Consider the following 14,950-nt stretch of genomic DNA (forward strand, 5'->3'; position numbering starts at 1 on the left):
TGTCCGCGTTACTCTTAAGGTTACAATTTCCAAACCTTAGGTTATACTTAGGGAAATTACCGTTAAGGGGTTTTATGCAACACTTAATGCTTTTTAAGGGATTACTTAAGTGAAAAAACAGCATTTAAGGGAAATTCTAAGTGTCTATGACGTTTCACTTAAAGAAACCCTTAAGTAACATTTCAGGGTTTTTTTCTGCAACACCCTTAGGTTTAAGGGAAACATAAGGGCGAACTTAAGGGAAAATTACACTTAAGGTGCTTTATGCAAACGGGCACAGCTGCCTCTGAGCTGCCATAGAGCAGTGTTAACCCTCCTGCCCAAGAAAGGCGACTTTACAGACATAAAGTACTGGTGGCCCGTACCACCACTCTGTAGTGACTACAAACTGCTCTTGAAACCCCTGGCTAACAGGCTAGCAGGAGTGATGAATTGTCATCCATCCTGACCAGACCTATTGTGTTCCTGGTAGGTCAATATTTGACAATATTTCATTGGTTTGTGATGTTTTAGAGGTCTCCAAAATGTTGAATTTAGATTGTGGGTTAATCTCATTGGATTAGGGGAAAGCATTTGACCATGTTGAGCATTGCTATTTGTGGAGAGTCTTAGAGGCCTTTGGGTTTTGCCAAAATATCATAAATCATATTAAAGTTTTTAACAGTGGCGTTGAGAGTATTCTTAAGGTCAGCATGGTTTGTGTGCTCTTTTTAAAGCTCACAGAGGTGTTAGGCATAGGGTGCTCATTGTCTGGTATTCTCTACTCTTTGGCAATAGAGCCACTTTTACAACAAATAAGTGTAAAACTTCATGGTATATGTTTGCCAAACTGTAAAAAAAATCGTATATTGTCAGCATATGCCGATAATGTTATAGTCATGATTAGCAGGCAAAATGACATTCAGGTTTTGTTAAGTTTACTTAAAACTTTTAAATCTTCTGCGAGTGTAAACTGGAGTAAAAGTGAAACATTAATATTATGTAAATGGACAGGTGGGAAAACAGATAATTGAAGGTTTAGGTTTGGGGAAATTAGGTTTTAAATACTTAGGAGTGTATCTTGGTGTATCTAATGATTTTACAGTGCAAAACTGGGAAGGAATCATTGAAAAAGTTAAAGGTCTTCTGGATAAATGGAGATGTTTAATTCCAAAGATATCATACAGAGGGCGTATTTTAATTATAAATAACGTAGTTGCTTCTTCATTATGGCACAGGTTTGCATGTATTGATCCTCCCTCACATCTTTTAGTGAAAATACAAGCTATTTAGTGTATTTTTTCTGAGATAAATTGCATTGGATCCCACAGAATATGTTATTCTTGCCTATGGAGGAGGGTGGACACGGCCTAATACATCTTCACAGTAGAATTGCAACCTTTTGGTTTCAATTCGTACAAAGTCTACTATTTGGTTCAGTTGAATTTAAATGGTGTGCTGTTGCGTATGTGATTTTAAATAAGCTTGAGAATCTGGGACTGGATAAAACTCTTTCTACTGGACCCTACGAAATTGAACACTTCTGGTCTACCAGTGTTTTATTATAGGAACCTCTTTAAGGTTTGGAGTCTCTTTGTTTTTAAAAAGCAGAGAGTTCACAGTCTCTTCATTAGCTATCAGAAGTGGGTGCCACTTGTTACGATCCGTTTCAGCTCAAGGGGCAGGAAAGGTTGCGGGGAGAGAGTGAGATAACTCCCGTCTCCAGGTCCCAGGACAAGCACAAATTACAAAGACACCAGTTTGAAATGTAAAAAGATTTCACAAGTTTTATTTTTACAAAATCAGTGGGATATAAAGATAGGACTTCAGGAGGGGAAACGGCCAAAATAACAAACAAAAGAAATTCTTACTAAAGGTTTTTAGAAATAACTTACCTTGCTTCAAAATAAAATAAATCAAAAGACAAACACTTCCCTTACTTCCTCTATATAACACAGGAGAAAACTAATTCTCAAATAAAATGGCATAGGCCTCCCTACAAATTATCCCAATAAAGAAACAACCAAACAGTATATTAACTTAAAAGAAAAACATTCCAGTAAGATGATGTTAACTAAAAACACAAGGTTACCACAAAGTCACATAGAAGTTAGCACACAGCATACCTTCTTTTAGAAGAACTTTGTTGTATTGAGGATTGTGTTGGTCTTTGTAAACCAAATCCTGAAGGTTGCTCTTAATATTTATGCATATTGCAATTTAAATATACTATGAATTGTATTTGTAATAAAGGTTTGTTAAAAAAAACTGTAGTATAAGTGGAATAATTGACTACAGGTTATTGAATTATTTTTTTTAAAATGCACACCCGAGGTGTAACGCCACTCTGCGAATTTTTATAATAATTCAACAGCCCAGCGTCAATTATTCCTTATATAAATAATGCTATTAGACTAATGATTTAAATATACATATTTTTTTAGAACAAACTTGAAAAATACTAAATACATTTTATTATGAAAAATAATACCGTAGGTGGCGGCAAATCACTGTCTTAATGAATGAATCACAGAAACATTCATTAAACTGATTCGTTCAAAATGGCAGATTCCTTCTGAAACGAATCAACTGGCGGGTCATTGAATCACTAAACCGCTTTGTTCAAACCCCCGGATTCCTTTAGTGACTGACGAAACACCACCGTGCGTTTCTTGCCATAGAGATACGTAACTCTTTTGCTGTGGCTTGTTTGGAAATATTGCTGTTGGAGAAACAGAGAATATTGACAATATTATGTCAAAAATGTCACTTATCACAATATTCACTCTTTGATTAGCTACTGAACTGTTGTATAAAATCAACATCACATTTGCAATCCCCTAATATTCTGGAAATATTGGTTAATATCATTAGCCTGGGAAAACCCAGACAAACTTCCAGCAAATTTAGATTTGCTCTGCAAGTAGTCTGGCAAAGAACCTATTCAAGCTGATTTCTAATCCGTCCAAATCGAGGCACCAATCAGAAATGTTGTGGCAGGCTTTACACGATGACGATCGCTCTGATTGGTTTTAGGTCTATCCAATTGCGCCCAGAGGCATTTGAGCGACGTCCGTTGGTGAAGCACACCAACTTTTAAATGCATTATTATATTCAAATTGCAAACACATGAAGACAGTCTCCATGAAAGACCCACTGGCAGATGAACGTGCTACTACATTTCTCTCCGAAATGGTAGGAAATTAAAGTAGATTTAATAGAGGATTTTAACTGTGACAAGATGATTGACAGGACAGTTTAAGTGACAGGATGCACGCGACAGATCCGTCCGATAAAGATGACGAAGTTGTATGTCCCAAAGCTTGTGTACTTTTTTGCTACACATTCAAAAGTAAATACCTTTTCTTCACAAAAAGAGTACATACTTTTATGACGTAGTGTAACTTAGGCGAATTGGGACGCAGCATATGGCTTTAAACGATGATGGTCGCTCTGATTGGTTTTAGGTCTATCCAATTGCGCCCAGAGGCATTTGAGCGACGTCCGTTGGTGACGCCCCTTTGGAAATGAGTTATTAATTAAGCTTTGCCAGACCATAACTCAGTTACTACTGAGAATGGTCTGGTTTTAACCAGCCTATAATATCATTATGTTATAAATATAAAAATAACTCATAGGCTAATAGGGCAATTTTTGCCACCATATCTTGAATTTTGAGTGTTTTTTATTAATTCTGGTGACATTTTGCCCCAACCCCCTGATGTCTGAGCCTGCTTCAAGAGAAACATTGATAAAACACAACAAAACATCATTAAAAGTTTTCAGAGGTGGACAATAACAAAGTACATTTACTTGAGTAAGTACACTTTTTGAGTATGTGTACTTTACTTGTGTATAGTTTTGTCTGGAAATTTTTTACTTTAACTTCACTACATTTGACAGACAAATATCGTACTTTTTACTCCACTATATTTCTGTCAATGTCCTTGAGTAGAAAGTAGTAACGTCAGTCAGGAGATGATTGTTTTTTCATCTCTAAAACGTGATTGAATATTTGCAGTTGATAGATAACCTATCAGTAATCACTCTTGTAGGGTCACGTGTCGTGAAGTTCAGCGATTTCCCATAATTTTCTTTGAACACTAATGAACTGGTCACAAAATAGTCGAAGACAGATCCTCGGCGCAGAGCGCGCATCCATGGCAAATAGGTCTTTCTGTTTTGCAGTTTGTTAAAGAACAGAAGTATTGCTGTTGGGCAGTTATACAGCTATGGTTGTGTTGCTGGGCTTTAAACCAGGTTGGATTTTTATAGACCACTTGATTCAAATGTGCATGAATGGATACATATAGATGTGTACTTCTTTTGTTGGGGTGTTAAGAGTGTGAAATAAAAACAAAAATGAAGATGATTATGGCTGTCTTTTTTGTCAATTCAGTTGTTTAATTTCTATAGGTTTTATAACATTCTAAAAGCTCTTAATTCCACAGATACTACTAACTGGTAGGTGTATTCACTAGGTTGCTTCAGAGGCATAAGGTACTGTAAGTATTACATACAACAATGCAACAATAATAAAACAATGCATTGATATTTACTTTTTACTTTTGATACTTTTAAAAACAAGTACTTCTGTACTTTTACTAAGTAAAAATCAGTCTTTACAACTTTTACTTGTAACAGAGTAATGACCAGTAGTATCTGTACTTTCACTCAAGTAAGTAAGTTGTGTACTTTGTCAACCTCTGACAGTTTTGTATAGTGTTTTCTATCATTGGAAAGAGACATACTTGTCATTAAAGCTCTATGATTTGAAAGAAACTGTGGCAAATGTCAGTGAATTTACATCATGTGATGTTAATTACAAAACATGGCATCATTAATTATCATTTTAATCTTTTGGCAGCCTTAAGCTACAATTGAAAACATAATTTTGTATAAATGGGCATGCTGTTTTGACCATTATTCTCTCAAAATTTAGTCAAATTAACTATAACGAACAGGTTAGCTTGGCTTTCCTTTTTGAAGTGGTGAATGAAGTTCGAGGCTGTGATGGTCGTGTCCGATATCCCTTGCCAGTTAATATGCATAGAGCAAATCTCCATTTATGAATATGGTCAATTTCGAAGTGTTTTTATCCAAAGACACCATGCTACGAGATTTTCTTCAACCCTCTGTAGATTTAGCGCGCTCACTGCGCTTATGTTTTTTCGGTGCATGTGCAGCATCACACAATCACACAGACTCTGATCACTGGTGCTGGTGGTTAGGTAGCTTCAGGGGTGTAGCCATCATTTCAAAAGTGAGGGGGACAGAATGTCAAGTGTAATACCAGTTTTTTTCAGACTTTTGTTGACAGGTTTTTGCTTAATTGGCTTAATATGCTATTTATTTTTAAAGCAATAAAACAGAAAGAAAGAACGATGTTCATTACTTTATATTGCACATGCAGGGTTTTTCCTGGCTCAAAACTAGGCGGAAGTGGTAAAATCCTGATCATGCATTTTAATAATAAGATAATGAAATTTGTATTTTTCATAGACCATCATATAGCCTATATACTGTGTTTGTGGGTGGAGCTCGGTACCCCTAGGGGGGTCGGGGGGCATGCCCCCCTGGAAGAAAATGTGTACATTTTAAAGATAAATGCATTAATCTGGTGCACTTTGAGTCACCCGAATCTGCTGTTAAAAATAAATAATCCACCCGCCAACCGCCCAAACCTATGATATTTGATCATCACATTACAATTATTCAAACTACAATTATTACATCACTGTTGGAAAACATTTTTATCAGAATAAGTTTTTTACCTTTATAAAGGGCATTTTTTCCTTAATTTTATTAAATGTAGCCTATGCTCCATCTTTCATTTCAAATTGAAACTTTGTTACCGTCAGTGTATTATTATCAACTATAGGCTATCAATCGCCACTTAACATTAAATTAAATTAAATCAGAATCATCCTTGCATTATCTGTGATTCCCTATTTATTATTAATATTATTTATTATCTATCTATCTATCTATCTATCTATCTATCTATCTATCTATCTATCTATCTATCTATCTATCTATCTATCTATCTATCTGCCTGTCTGTCTTACTAAACTAAAACTTTCCAATTGAAAACCTTCAAACTTCAAGCTTTTAAAACTACTTCAAACTTTCTGGTTAGGCTTTTTCAAGAGAACTTAAATTTTGTCATCATGTACACATGTTACAACGCTGCCTGATTCAAGCAGGCTGTTAATGCATGAAAATACAAATTCAGCATTAGGCTAACAATCACCATGTTTATTCTAATTTGAAGGGCTTTGATAACATCTGTGAAAATAAAAGACATTACGAATAAAAAAATATTGAAAATAAACGCACGTTTGTGCGGGTAGTGAATATTTTCAATTTACAACGAAACTTGTTAATTATTCAACAAGAGAAATAGGCAGAGTTATTCATCATTTTGCAACACAATTCAGATACCACATGACAACTTACTTACAGCGCTTGACTTTTTCGTGAAAAAGGATCGAGTTAAGACTGAAGAGTTTGTTGTCGTTTTGAACTCATTGCAACCTCTATGAAAAAAAATGGATTGGGCGCGGGTGCGAGCATGGGCGTGTCGTGATGCACGAGTGACTGATTACCATGGAAACGTGAAAGTCACGTATGTAGATAGACTTGACTCTTTGGAATTTTAAATCTCGATGTAGGCTATGCACACCCGCGAAAACCGGGTGTGGTGGACACACTTGCCCTATGAAAAAGTGCGGGGGACGAATTTACATTTTATAAAAAGTAGGGGGGACACGTCCCCCGCGTCCCCCGCGTAATCTACGCCCATGGGTAGCTTACATTCTGTTTATCAATAATAATGTTGCAATGATTTGTATAAAAATTATTTAATTACTTAAGTTGTTATAAAGTCATTATCGAGTCATACAGTACAAGTCAAGTCAAGTCTCGAGTCATTGGATCTCAAGTCAAAGTCAAGTAATTTTCTACATTTAGTCAAGCAAGTCTCAAGTCCTTAAAGGGATACTTCACCTCTGGAAAGATGAATGTGTATTTAAAATAGGTCATTTATGTAGAAGAAATGTGAAATTATTTTTTAATTTGGAGCTTTCTAGACTGAGAAAAGCCAGAAAATGTATTTTTGGCTCATGTGGATGAAAGACAACAACTCCCAGATTGCACTTGCTTCGCTGCCCTAGGAGGCCACTCCCAAGCCACGCCTACCGGCAAGAGAGCACAGTTGACAACAACAAGGCTAGGCTACTAGTGAGTCTCCGTGACCAGTTTGCCCGGGATTTCGAGATCGCCCAAAATGTCCGGGATTCGGCTTTTGCGTTCTACAGTCGCCATTCATTATGTTTACTGTGGCGAGCAGGACGAGGCTGAGGGGTGCGGGAGAACGGCGCGAGGCCGGTGGCGTGATTACTGATGATGAGCAACACCTGTGAGACACACCGGTTTCGTGGGCTATCTCTCACGGAGGAGCGGAAATTTTCTTTGCAATGTTAAAACGCACATCAACCGATCACTTGTTTAGCGTTCACGTAAACACTACATTCAGATTCACCAATCGGAATGAATTCAGTTAGACTGTAACAAAAGGTGTGCATGTAAACAATGAATGGCGACTGCAGAAAGCAAAAGCCGAATCCCGGACATTTTGGACGATCTTGACGGCCGGACATGTCCGGGAAAAAGAGGATGGTAACCCCTACTACTCAGCTTTCTCCTACTACTCAGCTTTCTCCACAGAACAAGAGCCTGCTAGCTTAGCTTCCAAAGAAAGATGGTTGACACTGTGTGTACATTCTGTGAGTGAGATCCCACCCTCTGTGGGTGGGTTGAAAACATGCAGAACAGCCCCAACTACTGGCTGTAGTCTTCAGCCTCTGGCCAAAAAATCCTCCGATGACGCAAAATGACGATTTTTGCGTCATCGGAGGATTTTTTCCAGACAAAAAAATACATAAATCTCTCGTCTCAGGGGGATATGAGGGTGGAAAGCACGGTAATTCGAAAATACTACAGGTTTTCTACTAATACAAAGCTTAATGCTAAATCCTGAAGTATCCCTTTAAATTTGACTCAAGTCCCCCACCTCTGATAAATAGTTCATTCTTGGAATGATCACAGGAAGTCATTATGCACCATTCTCCAGTCTTTCCAAGTGTTTGCTCAGCTAACAAATTATGTTCTTAGAATGTTCTATGCCCATTAAGTTATGAAAATGTTATTATGTGAACGTTAGAGGAATATTCCATTCTATATTTTTTTTAAATGTTATTAAATTTTTTATTATTTCTGAATGTTTTCTTAACGTTCAAAATGTCCAGTTTTACAAATGTTTTAAAGGGATATTTCACCACTGGAAAGATGAATGTGTATTTAAATTGGGTCATTTATGTAGTAGAAATGTTAAATTATTTTAGAAGTTGGTGCCTTCTAGACTGAGAAAAGCCAGAACATTTATTTTTGGCTCATGTGGATGAAAGACAACAACTCCCATAATGCACTTGCTTCACTGCCCTACAAGGCCACTCCCGAGCCAAACTATCCATCCATTATCCACACCACTTATCTTCTCAAGGGTTGCAGGTTGCTGGAACATATCACACCATCTCGGGCCACAGACAGGGGAAACACCATCAGTCTATCAGGGCTCACACACGTATGAATGTTTAACTGCATGCTTGCTTAGTTACCAAAAGTCAGTAAAAGAGTCCAAAAGTCCAAATTCCTCTCCAAACTCATCACTGAAAATGCTAACTGACTGAGAATGCTGTTTAAGACAATTGATTCATTGCTAAATCCCTTACCAGCCCCATCCCGTCTCTTGTTCCATCTCAGGAAACCTGTGAGAACTTTAAAAAAAAATGTTGATATGAAAGTCTTGGAGATCAAGGCTTCCAGTAAGCCATCAAGATAATATGATCTACCCTTGATTTGTTCACCAACAGATTCTCTAACTTGTTTTCATCCAGTTACCTCTGCTCAGCTAGCTGATATTGTTTACAAGGCTAAATGCTCCAGCTGTGAGTCCAGTGTCATCTCAACTCATCTTTTCAAGGAAATATTTGGGTTACACTTTACTTTGATGGTCCACTTTGGACATTCTACTAAGTAACTTTGAAACTACATGTCAACTTTAGGGTTTAGGGTTCAGGTTAGTAGAATAAGTTGACAAGTAGTTGCAAAGTTACTTATAGTCAGTAGAATGTCTGTTGGGGAACTATCAAAATAAAGTGTTAGTAGACTGTCTGCTTAGTATCTACTAATACTCTAACGAGAGTTATTTGACATTTAGTTGCAAAGTTACTTATAGTGAGTAGAATGTCTAAAGTGGACCATCGAAATAAAGTGTTACCGTTTTAAACATGCTGTGGTTCACCCTCTGTTTAAGAAACCCCATGTTGACCCAACTATCCTTAGCAATTTCAGACCTGTCTCCAAATCACCTTTAATTTCAAAGCTCTTAGAGAGAGTTGTGTATCGTCAGTTGAATTCCTATATCAGTATGTCTAATATTTTAGATATTTTTTCAGTTGGCTTTTAGATCAAAGCACAGCATGGAAACTACACTGTTGAAGGTCAGCAATGACCTGTTGCAAGTTCTCGAGACTGGTTCGTATGCGGTGCTTGTCTTGTTGGATTTAAGCGCTACATTAGATCCTATCAATATTCTGTTACATCGGTTGGAAAAGGTGGTGAGTATTCAGGGTGTTGCCCTACAGTGGTCGGCCTCTTACCTCAAAGACAGAACCTTAGTGAGCATTGGGAAGTTTTCTTCTTCGTCGGTTCCCCTATTATGCGGTGTGCCCCAAGGGTCCATTTTAGGCCCTCTTCTCTTTTCACTTTATATGCTCCCCTTGGGTGCCCTTTTTTAAGAAATATAATATCTCCTACAACTTTTATGCTAACGATACACAATTTTATCTACCAGCTAAAACTGACAGTAGTGATTCTTTGGACAAGATTTATAACTGTTTTGAGGAGATCAAATGTTGGATGGCTAATACTTTGCAAAAATACGAAAGCAAAAGTGAAATTCTGATTTTAGGCCCCTAAATGTCTCCATCTGTTTTTGATTAGGTTTTGTTTTTGATTTAGGTTCTCTTTTTGCCAGTGTTAAACCTCTTGTAAGAAATCTTGGTGTTACATTTAATTTGTCACAAAATTTTGATAAACAAATCAGTACAGTGGTAAAGGGCAGTTTCTTTCATCTGAGATTGTTGCAAAATTAAAACAAAAACATCTGGAGACTGTACTCCATGCTCTTATAACATCACGCCTTGACTACTGTAATTCCAACTGTGGCCTGCCTCTAACTGCGATCTCTCGCCTGCAAATTAGGGGGGCTTTGAGCAGTAAAGAACGCTTACTGCATTGCCAAACCATCTGTTCAGGAGGAGGAGATGATGGCGCTCCTGAGAGGGCGACGTCGCGGAGCTCTCAGAGTCAAATTATTTTTTTGTTTATTTCTTGTTGTTTTGCACTATACTATGGTAACAGCATGGTCAGAAAATAGCATTTATGACCGGGCGACCCTATTAAGGCTGAGAGAGTGCAGTCATTTTGGACTTTTAGACACAAGCACGCTTAGCTCCTATCCTGAGCTAGTAAGCGACAAGACGCTAGGCCGATACCCGGATAACAACAGGCCCAGGCGGAGACGCGGCAGGCGGGGAGGGGCCGAACGACGACTCCGGCGCTTGGTTAGCAGTGGAAAGTTAGCCCTCCCGGTCATACTGTTTGCTAACGTCCAGTCTCTGTTAAACAAGATGGATGAGCTCCGGGTTCGGATCTCCACGCAAAGGGACTTACAGGACTGCTCCATGCTGTGCTTCTGTGAAACATGGCTGGGGGAAAGGACACCCAACGAGGCGATAACACTAGATGGCTACACGGCCTTTAGGGAGGACCGGAGCGCAGTGGATAGCGGCAAGACTCGTGGCGGAGGAACGGCCGTCCTCGTCAAACAGACTTGGTGTACCGACTGTAAGCTTATTTCTAAATCTTGCTCTGAGAATGTGGAGTTTTTAACTTTGAAGCTACGGCCGTTTTACTTACCCAGAGAATTGCAATGCATTATTGTGAGTGTTGTGTACATTCCCCCCTCCGCCAAAGAAGAGGCTGCACTCAGGGAGCTACATGACATGATCAATGAGCATGAAAACAAATATCCTGATGCTGCTTTTATTATTTTGGGAGATTTTAATCATTGCAACCTGAAGAAAAACATGCCAAAACTGTATCAGTTTGTGAATTTTCCAACTAGAGAAAATAAGATACTGGACCACTGCTACAGCAATATTAGAAATGCCTTTACAGCTGAACCAAAACCCCATTTTGGCAAGTCTGACCATCTGGCAATTCGGCTCAAGCCCACCTACATCAAGAGGCTTAAGGCACAGCCAGTCACAACAAAAACTGTTAACACCTGGACTGACAGTGCACAGGCTAGCCTGCAGGGTTGTTTAGAGGCCACAGACTGGAACATCTTTAAGGAGGCCACAGATGATATCCATGAATACACAGAGGCTGTGAGTGATTACATCAGTTGGTGCACATCTATATGTGCACCTCCCAGAACTGTGCGTGTGTTTCCAAACCAGAAACCTTGGTTTAATGGAAATATAAAACAGAAGATCAGGAAAAGGCAGGAAGCTTTTAAGTCAGGAGATCAAAGTGAGTACAAGAAAGCCCGGTATGAGCTACAGAAGTCCATCAGAGCTGCAAAGAGGGCGTATTCCCAAAAACTTGAAAGATTTGATCTAAGTAACAACACGCGCAGTATGTGGCAGGGAATTCAAGCAGTCACAAATTACAAGAAAATAGTACCAGCCGCAGACCCCCTGGATGTCACCCTCCCGGACAGCCTTAACACCTTCTACACCAGGTTTGACAGAATGAACACAGATATCCCTTCAAAAGCCTCCTGCAACCCCACGGACACTGTCTTTCAGGTGACACCCACACAGGTCCTGGAAGCTCTGAGGCAGGTGAACCCCCACAAGGCTGTTGGACCAGACGGCGTCCCTCCCAGAGTTCTGAAGACCTGCGCAAAGCAACTCACTGGTGTGTATGTAGACATTTTCAACCTGTCTCTAAACCAAGCAGTAGTCCCTCGTATTTTTAAATCCTCTATCATTGTACCAGTTTCAAAAAATCCAAATCCATCCACTCTGAATGACTTCAGGCCAGTGGCACTCACGCCAGTCGCCATGAAGTGTTTAGAAAAACTGGTTCTTACACACATTAATCACATGGTTCCGGGCACAATCGACCCCCTTCAGTTCGCCTATCGCCCCAACCGCTCAGTGGACGACGCAGTGGCCGTTGCGCTACACCACATCCTGCAACATCTGGACAGCAGAGGAACATATGTTAGAACGCTGTTCTTGGATTATAGTTCGGCTTTTAATACCATCCGCCCGGGCAGGCTGACTGAGAAGCTGACAGACCTCTGCGTCCCGACTCCCACCTGTAACTGGATCTTGGATTTCCTGACTGAAAGACCACAGGTGGTGAGGATGGGAAGGAGGGTGTCTGCAGAGCTCATCGTCAGCACAGGATCACCACAAGGCTGCTGTCTCAGTCCTAAACTATTCACCCTGTACACACATGACTGTGTCTCCACCCAGGATAATACCATCATCATTAAGTATGCGGATGATACCACCATTCTGGGCCTCATTAAGGGGGGGGACGAGTCGGGCTACAGGACTTTGGTGAATGACATTCTTGCCTATGGTGAAGTGAACGACCTATGCCTTAATACAGATAAGACAAGAGAAGTAATCATGGACTTCAGGAAAAATCCACCCCCCCTGCAGCCCCTCTTCATCAAGTGGACTGAGGTGGAGAGGGCTGACAGTTACAGATTCCTGGGACTACAAGTAACATCAGATCTGAACTGGACCTTGAACACTGCTGCCACAGTGAAAAAAGCCCAGCAGAGACTGTATTTCATCAGGCTGCTCAGAAAAGCTGGTCTGCACTGTCGCCCTCTCACCCAGGTCTACAAAGGACTGATAGAGAGCATCCTCACTACAGGCATCACTGTATGGTATGGAAACACCACACAGACAGAGAGGAAGGCTCTGCAAAGAGTCATAAAGACTGCAGAGAGGATTATTAGAACAGAACTCCCCTCCATGGATACAATTTACACACAGCGCTGTCAGAAAAGAGCAGAGAGAATTATTAGAGACACACTACATCCAGCTCACTCCCTGCTCACATACAAAAACTGTACATACAATCTCAGGCACAAACGAGCGGACAGCATTATCACAAATAGAACACGCTTTTATAACAGCTTTTTCCCAGCCACAGTGAGACTCTTGGCAAAAACAAAATGAACTACTGTTTCTAGGGCTTGTGCAATATACTTATGCATTATATTTTATTTATTTATTTATTTATTACGCAACTTTGCACTATAATATATCATATTATATTATGTTGTCTCTGGGGCCTGTGCAATATGCTACATACTTGTGCAATTTACAATGCAAATTTACACTTTTAATGGGTTTTGTGCAATTTTTTATCTTAATGTATATGTTTTATAGATAGATTTATGTCTTTTTTGTGTGTCTTTTTAAATCTGACTTGACTTTCTGAGCAATAACCGCACAAGAGTTCCTATGTGTGTAAGCACAAATGGCAAATAAAGATCTTGAATCTTGAATCTTGAAATTATCCAAAATGCTGCTGCGAAACTTCTTACTGGAACGTGAAGGTGTCAAAAGGTGAAGATGCCATTAGGGGTGTATAAACATAAACATGTTTTATCTTCCAGGTTGAGTCCTGCAGAAGTTGCATTCCTCTGGGAGTATTGTATCACCATGAAGCCACTAATGAAAGCTTCAAACATCCTCCAGTCAGAGTCCAGTGTCTACATGGGATGGCTGCTGCTAGTAATCCACCAGCTTCTATCCAAACTCAACAGGTTAGAGACATCAAGCAAGACCTGCATGCCACTCATCAGAGCCCTGCAAAATGGCCTGCAGAAGTGTTTTGGACAGATGATGGAGGATCCAGAATGTTATTGAGCAGATGTTATAGAGGCTGGAAAATTTAAAATGTAAATTATCTCATTTGTCTTGCTATAACTGCATGCCTGTATAAGCGTGTATACCTTATTACAGGCCTAAAAGTTTATTAAAATATCATTTGTTGTGATTTAGCTAATGTAAGTGTGGGTATTCAAAAATGCGCATATAAATTGAAGTAACTGTGTTCAAATTACAGCCTTGACATACTTGAAACAACATCTTAAAAACTACGGAGCATGAGAGTGTACATCAAAGAGAGTCATCTGATGATGACGAGCTGATTCACTCCTTCCCAGTCATCAAGAAGCTGTCTATGAAGTTAAACACAGCTATGCCTGCCTCAGCTGCATGTGAATGGCTTTTTTGCTGTGCTAGTCTACTTTTCATATCCAAACGAAGACGGATAGACTCTGTGAACTTTGAAAATCAGCTTCTGCTGAAACTGAACAAAAGGTTCTGAAAGTGAACTGTCCAAGAGTTTAAAGGGATAGTTCACTTTGAAATTCATTTTTGGTATGTTTTAGCTTACCTCAAGGGCATCCAAGATGTAGGTGTCTTTTTTTCCGCAGTAGTTTCAATTTTGATATTTTTAGGTCAAACCGTTCTTGTCTGTCAGTCATATAATGCAGGTCTATGGTCACGGTCTCAAAACACAAGCACAGAGTCCAAATTAAAACAATTCCCCGTTGTCCAAATTAAACAATTCCCCATCGTAAGTACACATTGATGGCCTAAGACACGAAACGAGCGGTTTCTGTGAGAAAACGAACAGTATTTATATAGTTTTTACCTCTTATACGCAGACATGTCCGAGTGATCTGAACTGACGTGTACGCAGACTGGTGCATAGATATATACACTAGATGTCGCCTTAAAGACATTCGTTCCAATGAACTGCCGTAGACAAGGCGACATCTAGTGTGTATATATCTATG

Source organism: Leuciscus leuciscus (assembly GCF_965113295.1).
Source record: "Leuciscus leuciscus genome assembly, chromosome: 16".
In the NCBI taxonomy this organism is placed as follows: domain Eukaryota; kingdom Metazoa; phylum Chordata; class Actinopteri; order Cypriniformes; family Leuciscidae; genus Leuciscus; species Leuciscus leuciscus.